The sequence below is a fragment of the Eubalaena glacialis genome, chromosome 8 (genome assembly GCF_028564815.1).
Source record: "Eubalaena glacialis isolate mEubGla1 chromosome 8, mEubGla1.1.hap2.+ XY, whole genome shotgun sequence".
Taxonomy (NCBI): Eukaryota; Metazoa; Chordata; class Mammalia; order Artiodactyla; family Balaenidae; genus Eubalaena; species Eubalaena glacialis.
This window is the reverse complement of record NC_083723.1, coordinates 88101953-88124314: the sequence shown is the minus strand read 5'-3', so window position 1 is coordinate 88124314 and position 22362 is coordinate 88101953.

The window sequence follows — 22362 nt, the reverse complement described above, 5'->3', positions numbered from 1 at the left end:
GAAATAAAATAAATCAAGAAAAGAACTGATTCTATGGATTCTTAGGTAAATAAAGCATCTGAGATAGGCTCACAATCAGTAGCAATTTCAAGTAGGTCTTGTCCTATTCATGATGGATTGTCCCATTCATTAAATCTACCTGTAAGCTGACTACTTCTTGGCAACCATCTCTACAAGGAGTCAGGCTCAAAAAGGTCATTCTTTTGCGTCCTATGTTTGGCACGCACTGGCTGGAACAAAGCATTAAACCATGTTTAGTGACTTTCGGACTGACCTTGGAAAGGAAATAAATGTCACTCTAACAAGCATATTACATGAACAAAGCGTAGGTATGAAGACAAAGATTTTTTGTCTTATTTTTATTTGACAAAAAGGGAAACAATCCATCCCGTTATTTTAGGCGCCCAAGTTATTGGCATGCCCCAAAATTCCACAGTAAAAAATTTGTTTCTTCGTTTTCTTAGTGATACTAGAGATGGATATATATTCTTTTTAATCATTTCCTCCTTATTCTCTCTCTTTAAATAATATGTCCATACGCCAGTCTCATAAAGTCTGCTGTCATACCCCAAGATGACACTCTGGCCAAAGCTAATTGGAAGAAAACATCCAAGCTGAACCACTTACATCATCTCATTCTGATCATCATTTTGAAGTTAGAACTGGGAGACCCCAGTCAGTCTCTGTTGAATATTTTAGTTGTGAGATAACCTAAAAGGGATGAGAATGGTTATTTTTCACCTTATGCTAATGAAGTACAAAAAGTCAGTCAACAGAAAAAGTGAGAGAATGAAGTGGGTGCAAGAGAACTGTAGAGACAGGAGACCCTGTAGGTGGGAGAGACAGAGAGAATGACTGCCTTGAATTTGGATCATTTTTCACATCCAATGCCAACCTCTCCTGAGGTCACATTGTACATCCTAACTTTGGGTTCTCTAAGACCACCCAAATGTTCCTTTTGTTTAGCATATTTTTTAAAATTAATTTATCTATTTATTTGCTTGTGTCGGGTCTTAGTTGCGGCAGGAGTGCTCCTTAGTTGTGGCTTGCCAGCTTCTTAGTTGCGGCACGTGTGCTCCTTAGTTGCAGCAGGTGAGCTCCTTAGTTGCAGCTCACGGGCTCCTTAGCTGCAGCTCACCAGCTCCTTAGTTGTGGCATGCAAACTCTTACTTGCGGCATGCATGTGGGATCTAGTTCCCGGACCAGGAATCAAACCCGGGCCCCCTACATTGGGAGCACAGAGTCTTAACCACTGCACCACCAGGCAAGTCCCTGGTTTAGCATATTTTTAATAGGTTCTATGTTGTATAGTCAAATCGGCTTTGATTAAGACATTGATCTTTTAAGTACAGAGGTAAAAACAAGGTTCCAGGCATTGTCAGAAAGCCTGATTTTGGTCTTGTCTTAAAATAGTATCTAACAGTGCATATGTGGTTGTTCAAAAGAGCTGTATGATCTTAGGAAAGTCATGGCAACTCTGAATCTATGTTTCTTTACCTTTGAAATAAAGGTAGAAGGACTTCTACATTTGACAGTATGGCAGACTAGATACCCTGAACAAACTGTTTGAATAAGATAAAATACCAGATAAAATGTTTTAATTATTTTTTAAAGGCATCACTGAGAGAACAAAAAAGTATAAAGATGTCAAGCCTCAACAGTAACCAGGAGCTCTAGGAAATAAAAGGGAGCCAAGGCTGACTTTTGACCTGAAGATTTTTATTGAAGTTGTGAAACCTTGAGCTTCTACTTGGCACCAGCTCAGGAAATAGGGGATGTAACATAAAGCCCAGGGCCCCTCAAGGTGGGTTATTTGATAAGTGGTCCCTGCTGCACCCACCGTGTAAGGGTGAGTGAGACATAAACCCCACTGCACAGAATGGAGCAGAAAAGAAACTCATCTGTGCCAACTAAGCTCTCTTGGAAGGGAAAAAATATGTATTTACCCTAGTAATTCACAACCATAAGCCATTCCTAAACCATGTTTGCAATCTGAGTTCACTCTATCTCAGTGATCTGAAAAAAATCCTCAGGAGAAAATTTTAACTTATGGTGGCTCCAGATTGGTATCAGCTCCAGGGGACTGGCAGAGTAAATGCAAATCTTATTTTGAGGTATACTGATCATCAACTAACTAAACAGAGAATAATTCATATAGCAAATTAAATACAGTCCTACTTTCTAAATGCAAAGCTGAGCATCTCACCCCAGTTCCTAAAAATGTCATTGCCTTTTAAAAGTCAAACTCTTCGAAAAGTTTTCTCCCAATCACACATAATGACCCACCCACAATGTGTTTTGTTCCTAGCCCCACATATCTGAGTAGTTTAGAGGCTTTCACCACACAAAAGAGCAAATTGCTATACAAGGAAGGAATTTCTACAACAGGCATCCAACAACAATTCACTGCAATGGAAATTAAGACTGCTACTTGACCATGCAGGGATCCTCATGCCACTGAGAAAACAGGCAAAAGCGGGTGTTACAGTGTTGACCAAGGTCTTGAAGTGTATACTACTATTAAATGCATTCAAGGATAACACCTGGAACCCAGGTAATTCCCTGGGACACGTTCTTTTATAACCATGGTTAGTGATAAAAACTAAGAACTTGATTTAGTAAATGGGCAAAGGACTTGAATAGACATTTTTCCAAAGAAGACACTTAAATGGTCACAAAGTATAGAAAAGGTGGTCAACATCACTAATCATCAGGGAAATGCACGTCAAAAATCACAATAAAACCTCATACCTGTTAGGATGGCAATTATCAAAAAAAAAAAAAAAAAAGATAAATGTTACAGGGGATGTGGAGAAATTAGGACACCTGTACTCTGTTGCAGGGAAAGTAACATGGTGTAGCCACTATGGAAAACAATGTGGATGTTCCTCAAAAAATTAAAGATTGAACTACTATATGATCCAGCAATCCCAATTCTGGGAAAATTAAAATTAGTATTTTGAAGAGATATCTTCACCCCCATGTTCAATGCAGCATTATTCACAATAACCAAAATATAGAAACAAACCAAATGCTCATAGACAAATGAATGGATAAAGAAAACATAATATATACATACAGTGGAATATTATTCAACCTTTAAAAAGAAGGAAATCCTATCATTTGCAACAGTATAGATGAACTTGGAGAACATTATGCTAAGTGAAATAAGCCAGTTTCAGAAGGACAAATACTGTATGATCCCACTTATAAGAGGTATTTAAAGTAGTCAAACTTGTGGCAGCAGAGAATAGAATGGTGGTTGCCAGGGGATGAGGCGAAGAAGAAACGGGAAGTTGTTCAACGGGCATAAAGTTTCAGTTATGCGAGATGAATAAGTTTCTAGAGATCTACTGTACAACCTAATGCCTATGGTTAACAAGAGTGTATTGTGCACTTAAAAATTTATTCAGAGAGTAGATCTCACGTTACGCCCTCTTACCACCCACATAAAATAGAGACAGAAGGAAACTTTTGGAGTCATGCTGGATATGTTTATTACCATGATTGTGGTGACAGTTTCAAGGGTGTGTGCATATGTCCAAACCCATATGCATTAAACATGTGTAGTTATTTTTTATATTTCAATTATACCTTGATAAAGCTGTTTTAAAAAATTAATGAAGGATCACCAGGGTTTCAGATATTTAAAGAATGAATGTTTGGAGCATATCGCTGGGCGAACAACCAATGGCAAAAGGAACTAGAATGGGTAGTACAGAAGAAATAATAAATGTAAGAAATAAAAATTTTAACCCTCACTCATATCCCTTTCATTGCTGAGTCATTTTTCTTTTAATCATTTCCTTTTGCTTTCCTAGCGGCTTCCTACACTTACAATATTGTAAATGGAGTTTAGTGATGATGATTAGCCTTGCCATTTTGTCCACAGTGTGTAATATCAGCATGGATTGATCATAGGAAAACCACAAGTAATAAAACATCATCCAGATGTCTCATACATGCAGTGAGAAACAGGAGCTGACCACAACTATAGGCTATGTTCCTTTGGGAAAGGAATGAATATAGTTTAGGCTGCAAATAATGTAAAGGTAGGAGGATTCTTGAAACTCTATTATCAGAGTTTCTCAACCTTTTATTATTACCTCTCCCAAAGAGAAAAATTAAATTTAAATTCTCCTTAATGAGAAAAATTAAATAGTAAGGAATAAGACTTTGTTACGTGGGGTTGAGCTATGGAGAACCACAAACTATTGAAGTATTGTATTTGTTTCCTATTCATACATAAACTACCACAACTTAACAGCTTATAGTACAACCTTTTTCTCTTACAGTTCTGGAAGTCAACTGAAATCAGTTTCACTGGACTAAAGTCAAGATGTTAGCAGGTCTGCATTTGTTCTGAAGACTCGAGGGGAGAAGCCATTTCCTTGTCTTTTCCAGATTCTAAAGGCTGCCTGCATTCCTTGGCTCATGGCCTCCTACCTCCATCTTCAAAACCAGCAGCATCACATCTTCAAATCTCTTGCTTCTGTCATCACATCTCCTACTGCTGACTCTGATCCTCTTGCTTCCCTCTTATAAGGACTCTGTGATTACACTGGGCCCACTCAGATAACGCAAGATAATCTCCCCACCTCAAAATCCTTAACTTAGTCATATCCGCAAAGTCTCTTTTACCACGTAAGGTAACAGTCACGTGTTCTGGGGACCAGGACGTGCACATCTTTGGGGAACTGTTATTCAGCCTACCATAAATATCTAACATTTCTTCCACCAAAAAACAAATTTTACCCCCTTGGGAGGAATATCATCCTTGTTGAGAATGTATGCATTATATATAGGAAAGACATATGTGGATATTAAGTAGCCAAAGGTTGGACTGTTTGAACAACTTTGGGGGTTGAGAGTATTTCCATCCATGCGACCTTTTCTTGGTACTAGAAAACCAGATTTCCTTTGGAGAATGACACTTTTCACTGTGTGTAGCCTTAATGGACCCATATATCAAGGTACCATACTTTCCCCTAGTCAAGGTACAGGCATCTGGTAATACATTGGACCCTCTCTGTGAGCAACAAGAAAAGAAGAGGCTCAGTTTTCATTCAGCATCTAATGAGAGTCTAGAAGTTCATGTTTCCTTAACTCCTGGATTTTCTGCTTTCTTGGTTCTTCAGTCTCCCTTCACCTTCTATTCCCCTTCTGGAACTCCACTAGATCCTGTCAATATATTCTTTTTTCCCTTGAGCTGGCCAGAGCTGAATTTTTTTTTTTTTTTTTTTTTTTTGCACCCAAATAACTCTAACTCACTCAGAATAAGATATTTTATTATCTGACAGTAATACTACTATGGGGGTCTAGGAGTTTAGGAAAAATGAATAATTCCAAAAGTCATTTCACTTTCATTTTTAGTTGGAACAAAGGAAAGAAATTGGGCAATGAGGAATAAATTAACTAGAGCAGTGCTATCCAACCAAACTTTCAGCAGTAGTGGAAATGCCCTCTGTCTGTACTGTCCAGTACAGTAGCTGCCAGCCACATGAAATGAAGCTAGTGTAACTGAGGAACCAAAATTATAACTTTATTTAATTTCAACTAAACTTAATTTAAATAGCCACATGGGGCTGCTTGCTATCATACTGGACAGAGAACCAGAGTCTTTATATTTTTATAGTCTTTATATTTTTATTTTTTATAAGAATACTCTTATATAAGATAGATCACCCTAAATAAATGATTAGTTCTTAAACCATGAGCACTAATTACTCTAATATTTACAAATACTCTTGAATTTCACAACAAAGACCCATGGTCAGTGGGCTGGATATTGTATTTACCCTTCCAAATCAAGTCTCTACCTTTCTCCTCACTATTCTAGACCCCATAGCCTGACAGGCATGGATTATGTAAATAGACTCCTTTGCCCTCTGGCTTCCATTTGAGGTTGGTTACTCAGAATTCCCTGCAGATGGAAGAGAAGGAGCAGAGAGAAATTGGGTTACTTCTCTCCCTATTCCCTTCCTGCTGGGTAGCTGTGGGTTAGCAATATCCCTCAATCACAGGTCACAGCTCCTTTCAGGCAGCCTTCTCCAGATGCCTTTCTATCCCTAGGTTCTGGTAACTACTTCCTCCTTTTGGTTCCTCAGGCCTACAGATAGTGATGACATCCCACTGTTACTGGCTCTCAGGTAGTTATTGGGCCATGCCTTGCTCCACATACCTGCCTTTATTTATTACTCCCTTTAAATAACCCACCTGTTTCCTGCTGGGATGCTCACTGATAAAAACCAGTCAACATTTTTGTTTAATAATACTTTAAGATAGGCTTAAAACCATAAGCTAACAAATAAATAGATTTCATCATAGAGCTGAAAGAAGACCCTCATTAAATGTGTTATTGACCATTTCTTTAGATATTAGTCATTTTACACACACACATACACATGTACTTACAGAGCACAAATGCACACACGCAGAGTTAAGAATAAATTTCAACTCAAACCTCTAAGGGACAGTAACAATAGTTCTATCATTAAAAGCAGATATCAAAGATTCTTCCACAAAAGTAATTACAAGTGTGTTTGACACAGATCCTAGACTGCAATTTGGTCAGACTCCTGGGAACTTGATGTTTTCAAATGCAGATCTCTTGGAAAAGAAGATAAAATATCATTGGATTCCCATCGGTTCAGTCTAGTTAGGTTACTATTAATCAAAACAGAAAGTGGAAGCAGAATTTAGTGTTATTTGTCAACTAAACACCGGGAAAAAAATGGAAAAACTTGTGTTTTCCCAAGAGGATGTTATATCCAAAAGAAACTTTAAAAGTTCATCTAATTGAAGATGTTCCAGATTCTGCTCTGAGTGGTCCCAGGGCCTCTAGGAAGCTTCTGCAGAGAATTCCTTAATCTGATGGGATTCAGCCCTTCACCCACCACCCTCATTACAAAAAAAGCAATTCTGAAGTTAATTTCCGCCAAATTATAATTTGAGCAAACAAGTCACTGCTAAAAAAAGAAAAGAAAAATATGAAAGCTACTTCTGATTCAAAGCCATCCCTTTACTTTCCATTAATTAATGGAGTCCTATCCAAGTTAAGTAAGGGCTCGCCCCAGTGTCAAACATCTTGCACCTCAAATCAAATCCCCAGAGTATTTATCCATTGTTCTTACCATTATATTCATCATTCCAATTAAAACATCATCAGTAATTTCCGTTTACATATAGATGTGTATGTGTGTGTGTGTATGTAAAGACCTTATGTGTATAATATATACTGCAAATATATATACATAAATATTTATGTTTATTTATTTATAAACTTCGTAAGGATGTTTAGTTTAGGAGGAGCGTATGGTCCAAAGTTTAGTTAATAGCTATATTGGTTAGAGTAATACTAGTTGCCAAAACGTATTTTGCTTCAAACTCAACAGGACTTTATTTCTTGCTGGGCAGCTGATCAGATCAATGGGGTTGCCCTCACAGTCATTTAGGGCAACAAAGTGACAGAAGCTTTGCCATCTTCAGTTGTAGCTTCCAAGGCCATCATGGTCATCTCCCTCCCAGCCAGCCAAAAAGGGAAAATAGGAAGGAAGATCACACTTGGATGATTTTTCAAAGCCAGAAAAATGTGGCATATATCACTTTGAGCTAGAACTCAGTCACATAGCTACGCCGAATGCGAGAGAGGCTAGGAATTGAGTCCAGCTGTTTGTTCATAAAGAAAAGGAGAAGAGGGACTTGGGGAACATCTCGCAGTCTCTGCTACAGTGGCATTGAACCTTTCTTTCAACCCTCAAAACATATACCTAGGAAATAGGAAGAAAGAGAATCGTCATTTTCTAAATGGGAAAGCTAAAGTGCAGAGGGTATGCTGCCCCCCCCCCCCACCACACACACATTAGGCCTGAGGTTGGTATTAATCATCCTGCCAGGATGAAACACACTGAGCTGAAAACATGGCTTGTACTAGAGGAGAGAGGAGTCAGGGAAAAAAGTAACTGATTAGTTCTACCACTGCCTTCGAGAGCAAAATCAGCTTCATTCATTGCTTTGCCTCCTAGTACATCATCTATGAAATTCACTGCCCACAACAGGGGAAATCGAACCTCTTGACCTGTGCCAGAAGACTATACACTTGCTGCTTATTTCCCAAGTAGTGCTCTGGGGCTCAACCCTATACATAGTTCCAAAAACTGACAGTGGTTAGTTAAAATAACACTAGCACCTCTAAAAACAAGAAAGCCTGAAATCTCAGTGGCTGAACACATAAATTTATCTCTCCTGCATGTAGGGAAAAAAATGGATGTTCCTGATCAGCTGCCAGCTCTCCTCTGAGCGGTGTTTCAAGACCCAGCCTCCATCCAATTTACTGCTCTTCTACTGTCAACATGTGGTTTCCAAGGTCACCCCAGGGGTGTTCATCCAGCCAGCAGGTGAGAAAAAGAAGAGATGAAAAGGGTGTGCCTCATTCTTGACCCTCTTTTCCTGCAAGTGACACATGTCACCTCTGCTCATATTTCATTGGCAAGGCCATTGGCATGGCCACACCTAGATGTGAGGGAGGCTGGTAGAGATGTAGTCGTTTCCCAGCAACAGTTTTACACTATAATAGGAAGGACACAAGTTTTTGATGAAAAGCCAGCTCTCTCTATCACAGCCCACTAGGAACCAGTGGAAGGAATTCTTTTATTTGACTAGTTGTTATCTGTGCCACAGAGTTCTGTTTCTATAACTAATTACTTACAGTGGGTTTTCTTTAGCCTGGTGTGGCTGAGCTTCAGAGGTAAGTGAACACTTTGAAATGTATGCAAAATTTTATGAGTCGGTATGGGCTGCATTTTTAAAGCATCTTTATGTCAGATTTTCAGAGGGCTTCAAAGCTCCCCAAATATTTTTAAAAATCATTGCCATATAGAGATTTTCTAAACTATCTTATCCTTCTAAGCCTCATTTCCTAACCCAGCGGTTCCTGGACTAAGTAATCAGACCCACTGAGGATCACTTTGAATGTACAGATTTCAGGATCCTACCCCAGCCCTATTCAATTTCATTTAAGTTGGGGAGGGAGAAGGATGTTAGGCACCTACGAGTATGTATATTTTTTAATTTTCCATGTAGCCACTGTCCTTAGTCCTTGAACTAAACTAAACAGGTTAAAGAGAAGTGAGAACGCTCGCTCCTCACTAACGTTGCCAGTGATTAGCTTCCCCCACTCAGAGCACACCTGCGGTCCCTTCAGTCTATCCACAGTTCTCCACCTGTTTCTAACAAACCACTCTGGGTATATTCATCAGACCCATTTTCCATTTCATACATCCCTTAGGTATCCCTTTTTAATTACGATGACTGACATTTATTAAGCATCTCCCATGTGCCAGGCATCATGCTTATCACTTCACATTTCATTTAAAACTCACAGCAACCCATTTACAGTTGGGTAAACTGGGGCTTATAGACCCGTATAATTTGTCCAGCATCACAGGGCTAGTAAGTGCCCAAACCGAGACTCAAACCTCACTGCCTGATTCCAATCTTTGTTTGATTCAAGAATCTATTTTTAATCCCTCTTCCTCTTCAGAACTTTGCAGAATAATTTCATGGCTTTATTATTTGCCTCTCCTACTCTCAGCAGTTTTTGCTCCCTCTCAAATATTACTTTAGGTTTTTATCTTTCCCCAGTTTAAAATTTTAATTCTCAGTAGTCCATGTATTAAAAAAGAGGAACTCTATAAAGTTTCCCGGTGGTAGCAATGCATATGTTATTTGTCATCAATTTTTCAAGTCAGAGGCACCAAATGAAGTAGATGAGAAACATTCCGGGTCTTACCAGGGTGTCAGGTTGAGCTACAGAGTTCTTTTTCTCTGCTTGAACAGAAAGGGATGTTGGCTGCTACAAGTCTACAGAAATCCTTAGAGCTTTGATCACAACATGAATAGCTGAATGGGGCTGTTAATGACAAACACTTCAAAAAATAATTAACTGTTATATCTGACTTCACATATCAAGGAATTCAAGGTGCAATATCAGGAATTTGTGTTGCGACTGTAAATTATTTTGTGGCAGATGGCACATAGTTACACTTCCTTAATTCATTCTGTATAAATGTCCCATGCTATGTCTGTCTGAGTCCCTGTCTCTGTTTTCTTTCCCTGCTGACATGAGTGACTGAGCTCCATTGGCAGCAGAAAGGCAAGTCTGGAATCACCAATACCATGAGGAAATGGTTACAACTCTTTAAATGGCAGAAAGCTCCTGATCACAAAAACTTTTTCTTGAATTTTCCAGTTGCATAGGCCACTTCAATCACCTGGTTGGAGTTGGGAAGAGTTGGACAGTATTTTATTAAATATTTTTGCTGAGGGAAATGTTAGAATTTTTTTTTATTAATATTTTTTCCTGGGAGTAAGTTGGAAAGGAAATGGAGAAAAAACATGTCAGTCAATGACACTATATTTTGAATTTCACTAAAATATTAGGCAGAGCCAAATGGTTAAAAGTAGCTTTAAAATAGTTCATAATGAATTATCGGGGGATTTTAACTGTTCCTGCCATCATTGGACTAAGAGCAAAGATGTTGTTCAAACTCCATTATAAACAAGAAAAAAGCAAAGAAAAAGAAATGATCTCTCACCTATAATGAGAGATCTGAGACAGAAAGTCTTGGCATGGATATCAGCGGTTTAATAAACCAACTTAAGAGTTAATTGGACACTATACCTTATATACAAATATTTTCATAGTTACTTACTGGTATCCAACTCACAGAATTGCCAGTCTATTACTGGCAACTACCTATCATGGTGAAATCTTCTTCCATATTATTTTCCCCTAGCTTCATTAGCACCATAATTTTTTCAACCTTTTACTCCTATTGCAACCTCCAGTCTCTTACCCCTAGCTAATAAACATGTCCAAATTTCTTCTATCTTGAAAAAGTATGTCTTCTTGGCCCAGGCCTTACCTCTAACTATGTGCTCGCTTTATTTTTCCTTGTTCGGCTGCTTCTGAAGAATACTCTATTCCAATGACCTCTACATCCTCGCTTCCCATTCCTGTTTTCTCTCAACCACGAAAAGCTGATTTTCACCTCCTATGCACCACACACTTGCCTCAACTCTGCAAAAACTGCTCTGGAAATGGCAACCAATAATCTCCATCATGTCAAATCTGTCAATTTTCTATTCTTATTTTTTGGTACTTTCTGTCCTATTTGAGAATAGTAGAGACTCAGTCCTTTCTAAAATTGTATATCTTTGGTTTCCATGATATTATTCTCTCCTAGGTTTAACCTTATTCTGTTACTATCTCCGATTTGAGTATATTTGCTTCTCCTCTGCTTGTTCCTTAAATGTCAGTGTTCCACAGGGTTTTTTCCTCTCCTCATTTTTTCTGCACACTGCCTTTCTCTCCATATGCTCTTTTCAGGTAACCTCATTTGAGCTAATGATTTGAACTCTCACCTATGTGCTAATGACAACCAAGGCTAGTTCTAGAGCTCTGCCCTCTGCCCTGAGTTTCAGATTCAACCAACCAAATCACTTCTATGTATATGCACTTGGGTATCTACAGTCACCTCTTGTTCAATACAGGCAAACCTGAATTTGACATCTTCTCCCGACAACACTTCTTCTCTGGATTCATTCCTCCTTTGCTCCCAATAACATTTTTGGTAACAATGTATTTTGGGATAATATCTCATCTGTATTATCAAGGAAGCATTTCTTACCCGTTGACCCTGCTGAGTGGACAGTAGGCCATTGATTCCCCCTGCTCCACAGCTGACTGGACAAGGGGACAGAAAGATGCAGTCATTCAGAGTGCAGCTGAGTCCCAGAAATGGTTGAGCACAAAGGAAAAATGCATGTGCTCCTGCCACTAAGGTTCATGGGCAGCCTTGAATCCAGAACAACCACACCAGTGAAACTCAGACTGCTTGTGACTCCTCTTCTTAGAGGAGGGTCTCCTTTCTTCAGCACACTTGGGAAGGGTCTTTCTTTACTGCAACCAGAATAATCCAGACAAATAACAACAACAACAAAAACAAAAATAAACAAAAAAACCCCACTTATATCTTTAAATTAAACTGGTCTCAACACATGAAAAGGATGACGATGCAATCACTATTAGCATACAGTGTCTCTACTGCTCAGAGTTCCTCATTGCCATGAAACCCCTAGAACTGACTCTAACAGGGCTATCTAGATGCATCTAGCTATGCGAAACCTTAGGCAACATGCTATCTCTATTCCAATTCTCTTCTCACTCAGGAGCTTCTCAGAATCTAAAATATCAAATATAAATTACTAAATAATGCATTTAAGAAGTCATTTCTGTAGGTTTCCAGAACTTCTGGTGCTGCATTTTTGCTAGCTGTTTTAATAATCCTCTTTTAAACTCCATTTGTCAAATTACCTCTGATCAACAAGAGTGCTGTTGCATGAGGTATACAAATGGGAAAGAACACAATGTTCCTAAAGGTTCCTCCTCTTGGAATGAGCCAGGGAAGTGACTCCTGAGAAGACTTGATTTTAAGAAAAGGTATATACTCAGTTCTAGCATGAAATGTCAAACTTTATCATAAAGGGAATCCAGATGCAGTAGGTACTGCTTGACATCAGATGATAATATTCATAATTGTTAAGTTTAAAAGCATTTCACACATAATCACTTCTTTCAGGAATAAAATGGAGTCCTTTCTGAAAGCAACCTGGGTTTGGCTATTCTTTAGTGAGTCAGAAGTAACACAGAGCAGCTAAAGGTTAAAGCGATTTGTCACAGTCACATGTGAGCAATTCAAAGTTTTTTAACCCCTTCATTCTGAAAGGATGTTTTCCTTAAAAGCAGGCTCTGACATTATTTTACAGCTACTAAGTAGCTCACAGTAGATAGAAGAATGAGAATCAGTGCCAGCTTCCCAGACAAAACTTTACAAGGAAAAAAAAAGTAGAATCTTCCAGTTAATTAATTTTGAAAAGTCTTAATTGGATATTTTGTTAGGGTTCCCATCTCAGAAAAATGATTAATATCTCCAGCTTATATAATACAAATCATAAATAGTTAATCCTGTCATTTTTTAAACAACTATGATTCACCATGAATCATGGTAAAGAAGGAAAAAAAAAAAAAGAAAAGAAAAAAAAACAAAGGGGGAGGGCTTCCCTGGTGGCTCAGTGGTTAAGAATCCGCCTGCCAATGCAGGGGACACGGGTTCAAGCCCTGGTCCGGGAAGATCCCACATGCCACGGAGCAACTAAGCCTGTGTGCCACATCTACTGAGCCTGTGCTCTAGAGCCTGCGAGCCACAACTACTGAGCCCGTGAGCCACAACTACTGAAGCCCGTGCGCCTAGAGCCCATGCTCCTCAACAAGAGAAGCCACCGCAACGAAGAGTAGCCCCTGCTCGCTGCAACTAGAGAAAACCCGCGTGCAGCAACGAAGACCCAACGCAGACAAAAATAAATAAATAAATTTATTTTTAAAAAAAGAAAACAAAAGGGGAAAAAAAACCCACTAGGTTGAGCTGCATTTACTCACTCAATGCCCTGGTTAATTGTTAAGATTTTTAAATGTCCTTGTAGTCATACCCTTAGAAGCTTGATTTTGTATTCAGAGCAAAACGTGAAAGTGGGAAATTCTTCCCAAAAGGTTTGTCAAACTTTTCCTTTTACACTAATCAAGACACAGGTAGGTCACATCACCATTTAAACTCATTTTAGCTCAGCTGAAATCTAGAGACAGATATTTTCATTAGAAGTCTACAGTTTTATTTGGTCCACATATGAACTATGAATGTCATAATCTTCGTTTTCAAATGTGGGCTATAATAGCATATTACCATATAGTTAAATCACCAGCCTAGCTCGTCTAAGATTATCCTAGGAATTAAATGATATACTGATGATGCATATTAATAAATTTTAATAAAAACATAAGCCTCTGATTGTACTGAGTGGGAAAAAAATAAGATCGTGAAAAGTGGCTGTCAGTAATACAAGATAATTAAACCAACTTTCCCTCTACTATTTAATATGCTGCTTTGGAATTTCAGCAGAATTCTATTTATGTGTATATTTGTTTACACACACACACACACACACACAGATTCACATTCTCCCATACACTCTGTGCCAAAGATGACAGATTAGGGTTACCAAATTATAAGGAATGTGGATTGTATCCTAACAACTTTGAAATATGTTTAAGCAATCTAGAAGGAGAAGAGTGGTTCATTATTAAGTATGATAGACTACAAGCCCAGTAATTATCGAAAGTATTTATGTATATCAGAGGTGGTTTAACTAATTATACATAAAATTCATTTAAGACACACCTCATGACTACAGGCAGTATATTTTTCAAATTAGAAAAAAAAAATACAAAGGCATGTGAAAATAGGTTAAATGCAGAAGGAATTCAAGGAAGGGAGAATTCCAGTGGGCTGTTTAACAGAGTCTCTCTAAGCAGTGGTTTTCAACTTTGGCTGCACATTGGAATGACCTTGGTTTCCATCAATTTAGGTTCTGATTTAACTGGTCTGAGGTGTGGACTTGACGTGGAGATTTTTTAACTTCCAGGTAATTCTAATGGGCAGCAGATAAAAAATAAGTAATCTTAAAACTACCCCCTCTTTTTCCAACACCTGCTATTTCTATCTCCTCAGATTATATGGATTCCCCAAGGAAGAGATCAATTTTTTCTCTAAATTTTTAACTACATATCAGTATAATAAACACTAGTGGTTCCAGAAGGTTTCCAGAATTCTTCAACATTTTTTAAAGAATTGTGTAAGATAAAATTAGATGTATCTATTGAAACACTTTCTCAAGCTATTACTTCAGGGAAAGTAGATGGTTAAATTTCTATCAATTATTTAGGAAGTTTGGGAGGTTTAAGTGGATATTTCCTTCATTATAAAGCAATCTTTCTCATCCATAGTCATTTTCAAATCCTATATGAATTTTCATCTGAATGGATATAAGTAACTATTAGAATATTGACAATAACTAATGATATTCTATTTTAGTCTTTTTTCTTCGTGGGTTTTTTTTTTTTTCCTACTAATCTAATTCTAATATAGTCATGCCTGGAGAATTCCAGCCATGTTATAATCAAGAAAACAAAGTCATTATAAAATAGGAGAGATGGAGAGAGATGTTAAAATGAAGTACAACATGTTTCTGAGGCCAGAACAGCAGAGCAAATTTACACTTCTTAGTCAACTTCTTTCACACCCAAAATTGTCTATAAACTTTCCCAACATGTCAAAAACAAAACAACAAAAAAATCAGTGTTCTTGCATCTTTCCACTTCTGCACAACTCTAGGGTAAAATTTCTTGCTCATACTTTTACAGACAAATTATTGTTCAGCTTCCTTCTCACCTAGAAAGTTGGTGAAGTTAAAAACCTGCTGGGCTGTTGATTTGAAATAAGAGGTATGACCATTATTCAAAAAGCAAGACTTGATTTATGAAGCTTCAGCCACATTTGTAAGAAGTCAGCTGTTCTGTCCATTTCCCCATCAGTAAAACACAGGCAAAAATAGCACCTACTGTGGTTACTGCGAGCACGGATGATAATGCCCGGTACACAGAAGGTAGTTTTTGAGAGTTGTGACTTCTGGGTGATACTTTTCTATGTGAGAATTGAGGGAAACTTATGTCTCTACTGCTGCCTTGAGCAAACAACGGCTTTGCCAAACAATGACTCCAACCAAAATTTACACTCTCTATATATGGCGAGGTTGAAAAAAGCCTATGAATGCTCTACTTCAGGAGGGGTGATGGCTTTTTTGTATACATGCTCTTTATTTTATGTCATAAATTTGTATGATGATCTATTGCTTTAAGTTAAATATTATTTTGAATCATTAATGGTATCCACTATTTATTGTTCTGTAACATAATCACCTCTAGTGTATATATTAGAGTTCAGCAAGCTCAGCTTTATATGTACTGGATTTCCTTAAGGGACATCTCTGTGTATTGCCACAAACAATTATGTCCTATAGATGGCAGTCAAAGATATCTGACAAGCAAGCAATGTTTAGTCCAAAAGACCGTGTGCCTGAAAACTGAGTCCAAGGCTCACTCTTGAAAATCTGATTATAAAATGTCACATGTCTCCATTGTTCCAGGGACAGAAAATCTGGAGAATACTTTAGAGAAATGTAGGGACAGAAAATTGGGAGAATACTTTAGAGAAATGTAAAGGTATAACTGTGGAAAGGAGTATAGCAGTCTTCCTCAGAGAGGAAGATGCAGAGGGAGCATGAAAAACATGGCTGAGGCAGGTCCCAAGGGAGTCTTGAACTCCATAAACAGCATTACAATTCCTTAAACAAATCTAGATCAGCCACATTAAATACAGGGTCTGCCTCCATAAGAAATGGCCTCAGGAATCCATACTCCAAATCTAGAATTCATCTAGACCACTCTCCCTGGGCCACTCCACACTACTGGTTTCTTGAGCATTGCTTCCCACCAGCCAAAATCCCAATGCCTAGTTTTGTTCCATGTTTTAGCTATGTGTTCTTGACTAACCCAACTGATTTCCACAGCTCTTCAAACCTGTCTTTGATACCAACACTCTTCAAACGCCAGACTGTCACCATTTGCAAGAACTCAGAGTATGGACAGGAGGCACCCAGGCTCGAATCCTACCTCAAATCCTGAAAGAACAAGAGGCCAGACACACTTGCCACCAGGAACTCCTCTCCAGGGGATGGTGATGGGATGTTCCTCAGAGGCAAGTGTGAGAAATTATAGAGCAAAACATCTCAGCAGTTGGAAGTGGTCAGAAGTGCTTTCTGAAGGGGAGAAGTAGTTTCTGGATGGATATCTGTTTATTTGGCTTAGCAAACAGATATTTATTGAGTCTTTTGTGTGCTAGGCAGTGCTCTATATACTAAGGATAAAGGGGTGAACAAGATAGGGAATGTCTCTTTCTCTTGGGACTAGCATACTAGTTGGGGGAGACAGACACCAAACAAATAAAAAATAAATACACACATAAATGCATAACTAAAACACTGATAGTGCAATAGCAGAACACTAGGGGAGTGGAGACACCACTTTAGAACAGGTATTCAGGAAAGGCCTCCCTGTAGACATGGCATTTGAGCTTAATCTAAATGAAGGAAGAAAAGATAGTCATGAGAGTATATGGGGTAAGAGGATTCTAGGCAAAGGAAATGGCATGTGTAAAGATCCTGAGGAATGTATTAACTTGGTTAGGTTAAAGAACAAAAAGACATTCAGTGTGGCTAGAGCACAGCAAATGTAAGTAGTGGATGATGGCAGAAACATTAGTGGAGCCCATATATATAGGACTTTGAAAAAGCATGATGCAGTATTTGGATTTTATGCTAAGAGAAATGGGAAGCAATTAGAGGGCTTTATGTAGGATAATGCATGGAGTGATTTATGTTTTAAGATCTCTCTGGCTGGGCTTCCCTGGTGGCGCAGTGGTTGGGAATTTGCCTGCCAACGCAGGGGACACAGGTTCGAGTCCTGGCCCGGGAAGATCCCACATGCCACAGAGCAACTAAGCCCATGCACCACAACTACTGAGCCTGCTCTCTAGAGCCCGCGAGCCACAACTACTGAGCCCACATGCCACAACTACTGAAGCCTGCATGCCTAGAGCCTGTGCTCCGCAACAAGACAAGCCACCGCAATAAGACCACGCACCACAACGAAGAGTAGCCCCTGTTTGCCACAGCTAGAGAAATCCCATGTGCAGCAACGAAGACCCAATGCAGCCAAAAATAAAAAATAAAATAAATTTAAAAAAAAGATCTCTCTGGCTGCAAAATGTAGTATACATTATAGAGTTCAAAAGCAGTAGCAGAAACAGTAGTAAGGAGACTCCTGTCCAGGAGAGACATGATGGTGGCTTGAATTGGGTTTTGCAGCAGTAGCAAAGAGGCTATGTTAAGGGAGTCAGAGTATATTTTGAATGAGGCGCTGAGAGGCTGATGCATCGGATGCTCCCAAACTGTGCTCTGAAATACTTATCCCTTACAACGCTAGCAACATTTCAGACCATGCTACCCTGAAATGAAAGGCATTGCTAGTTCCAATGGGTAAAGCCCCTGTCTAGGGTCACAGGGAGATGGTAGAAATGGTGACAATAATGACTAGCCAGCAAGGAGAGGTTTTTTGTGACAATGACTGTGGCTCTGGCTCAGGCTCAGAGCACATAGGTGCTCATCAAAACGTCTGCAACATTGATCTCATCTGTCACAGGTAAGGGTGAGGGGGAGGAAGAAAGAAGAGGAGGAGAGGGAAAAGGGGAAGAAAGAGAAAACCTACTTATACTACTGCCACTAGTCTTTTTGTTTTGTTTTGGATTTTTGGGGGCTACCATTTATGGTATATACTCAATAAGATCAGTGATGCTGAGAAGTGTTATACCAAGCTAGGCACCGTGCTAGGTGCTTCCTATTGTCTCTAATCCACATAGAAATCCTGAAAGTTGGGTGTTACTGTCTCATATTTACAGAAGAAGAAACTGAAACTCAAAGAGGGCAAATGATTTGTCCATGGTCATGAAGCCATTAGCAAAGCCAGGATTCAAACCAAGTCTGTTTGACTCCAAGGCCTGTGGGTATATGGTGATTGGGAGAGAGGCCTGTGGAGAGAGGGTGTAAGAGCCTGCAAGACAGTACTTGACCATGAAATCCACCAGCCCTGGCTAGCAGAGGAACATCGAACACAGTCAAGAGCCATAACATGGAGGATGGGGCCAGCACACGGGACTCTGCCCAAAAGGGAAGCAACATGGGGGGAGTGGGAGATAGAGCATTTTCCTGGTGGGTGGAGATTAGGACGATCTTTTTTGATGTTGCTACTGTTACAGTTGCTCTGATGCCTGCCCCTTTAGGTTGGGGGACCTCAGGGGAAATACTGATTCATAGCTGCATAATTCTGCAGCTAAGTAAGCGCAGTGTAACTTCCCACTCTGCTCCCAAGTTGCAGCAGCTAGAAAGAAAAACAAGCTTATCTCCCTCCACGTGTACAACTAAATCTCTACAGAGAGCCGTGTTGGTCCTACTCAAAGACGTCCATGTTCCCCTCATTTTATGAAAGAATTATGAAAGTGTTCCTTGCTGAGTTGAGTTATGTCCTGAAACCTTTGAAGAAAACTTAAGTCTCTCTGGACTTGCCCAACTCTCTTGAAGTCTGTAAAACCAGAAGGAAAGATAAAGATAAGTTTGCATAAGCTTCAATTAGTTTCTTTTCAAACATCCACAACTTTATGCACATAAGAGGAGTAAGCTCTCATTACTTGCTTGCAATATAAACATTGATAACGTTTTCAAATGTATTTTTCACAGAAGGAACATATTTTTATACTTTAAAAGTTCCATATTCTCATATTTGGAAAGTTGGAAAATAGGTTCTCTGGCTTCTGACTGTGCCTTTTTTTTTTTTTTTTAACCAAACTCCAAGGCACCAGTTTTTCAGCCCTGATACTCCCTTCCCCTCCACCAGTCACCCCAAAAGGTATGAAGTAAGAGCCACTAGGGTTACCATACACAAAAATCAACTCAAAATGGATCATAGATCTAAATGGAAAAGCTAAAACTTTACAATTTCTAAAAGAAAACATAGACGATATTTGTCATGACCTTCAGTTGACCAAGAGTTCTTAGAAGCAACACCAAAAACATAATCTATAAAAGAGAAAAATGATAAACTGGACTTAATCAAAATTAAAGTCTTTCGCATTTCAAAAGACATTGTTAAGAAAATGAAGAGACATACCACAGACTAGGAGAAATTATTTGAAATCATATATCTAACAAATGACCTGTATCCAGAATATATATAAAGAACTCTTTCAATTAAATAATAAGAAGAAAACACAACCCAATTTTAAAATGGGCAAAATATTTGAATAATTTCATAAACAAGATATGTGAATGTTTAATAATCACATGAAAAATTGCTCAACATCATTAGTATCTAGTGAAATGAAAATTAAAACCACAATGTGCACCTGCGAGATGGCAATAATCAAAAAGACAGACAACATCAAATGTTGGTGAGGGTGTGGAAAAACTGGAACTCTCTCATACATTGCTGGTGGAAAGGTAAAATGGTACAGTTACTTTGGAAAACAGTTTGGCAGTTTCTTTTAAGAGTGAAACATAAACCTAACCATCTTATGCAGCAGTTCCACTCCCAGAAATTTACCCATTTAAAACATATGTCTATATAAAGACTTGTATGCAAGTGTTTATAGCAGCATTGATAATAGCCAAAGTAGAAACAAAACAAATTTCCATCAGCTTGTGGATGGATAAATAAAATGTGGGATTTCCATGTACTATAGAATACTATTCAGTAATAAGGAGGAACAAATTATTGATTTGTGATAAAACAAGGATGAATCTCAAAAACATTATGCTAAGGGAAGGAAGACAAATGCAAAAGATTACATGATTCCACTTAGACTTACATGATTCCAAAAGTATGAAATGTCCAGAAATGAAAAATTCATACAGACAGGAGGCAGATTAGTGGTTGTCTGGGTCTAGGGATGGGAGTGAGGACTGACTGCAAAAGGGCCCAAGGGAACTTTTTGGGATAATGAAATTGCTCTAAAACTGGATTATAGTGATGATTGCACACTCTGTACATTTAATAAAAATTATGGAATTTTATGGGTGAATTTCATTGTATGTAATTATACCTGAATAAAGTTGATTTTTAAAAACTTTAAAAATAAAGAGCCATTAGGGTCAGCAAGATATGTCTGTGGCTTTCAAAAAGGAATTATTGGGACTTCCCTGGTGGTTCAGTGGTTGGGAGTCCTCCTGCCAACGCAGGGGACACGGGTTCGAGCCCTGGTCCGGGAAGATCTCACATACCGTGGAGCAACTAAGCTCACCACAACTACTGAGCCTGCGTTCTAGAGTCTGCAAGCCACAACTACTGAGCCCTCATGCCACAACTACTGAAGTCCGCGCGCCTAGAGCCCGTGCTCTGCAACAAGAGAAGCCACTGCAAGGAGAAGCCCGCGCACCGCAACAAAGAGTAGCCCCCGCTTGCCACAACTAGAGAAAGCCCACGTGCAGCAAGAAGACCCAACGCAGCCAAAAATAAATAAATAAATTTACTTTTTTTAAAAAAGGGAATTATTTACTTACCTGATAAAAAATATTTCAAGACACCTATTAGATTGGTAAGAAGCTTATAATCAGATAATACCACATAATGGTGAGCATATCAGTCAAAATGTGCTATGATCTACGACAGTAACAAACAATCCCAAAAGATCAGTGGCTTAAAACGGGGGTCAGCAAACTTTTTCTACAAAGGGCCAAATAGTAAATATCTTCAACTTTGTACACCACCTGGTTTCTGTCTCAACTACTCAACTCTGCCTAGACAAGACATATAAAAACTGGCATGGCTGTGTTCCAATAAAGCTTTATGGAAACAGGCAGTGGGTCAGATTTGGCCAACAGGATAGTTTTCCAAGCTCTGATATAAAACATCAATGATTTATTTATAACTCACAGTTAATGTTTACTGTCCAGTCAGCTGGAGGCTTTATACTCCATGTTATCCTCACTGCAACCCAATACAATGAAGAATTTACCATAGGGATCATTAAAGTTCACTGAGGCAAAGTCCAGACACTGTGATGAATGCTTCACTGGCCCTTAAGGCTCTGCTCACATTTCATTGTCTAAAATGATCTCATGGTTATGCCTAACGTCAAAGGGAATGGGAGAGTGCAAGGCCTCCACATGCCTAGAAGGCAGAGAGCTGGAAGTCACTGGTGAACAGTACTCAAGTTACTGCAACAGAGGACATAGGGAAATGTGAACTCTCATGCACTGCTGGGAAGAGTGTCAGCTGGAAAGCCACTTTTGGGAATAATTAGCACATTTAGCAAAATTAAATATAAGTTACAAACCTCAAATTTCACTCTTAGGTGGGTACCTTACAGCGTCTCTCACGTAAATCCACTAAAAAATATAGATGAAGATGTTCACTGCAGCATTGTTTATAACAGAAAAAATTAAATGCAACTTTAATGTCTATCAATAGTGGAAGAGAGAGATAAATTATGATGTTTTTCATAAAATAATATCATACATACCAGGATCAATGAAAATGAATTACTGTATCAGTATGAATATATCTAAAGAAAGTAGTTTTGAGTAAAAAAAGGAAAGTTGCAAAAAAGAACATACACAATGATTCCATTTATGTAAATTATTTAAAACACATTGTTTTTGGAGACATAATATAAAGAAGGGGGCACACATTAACAATGCTTATCCCTGGGGAGACTTGGGGGTTAAGGGGGTTTCCAATATATCTGCAATGTTATATTTCATTAAAACTATCTGAAAAAGTTACAGCAAAATGTTAATATG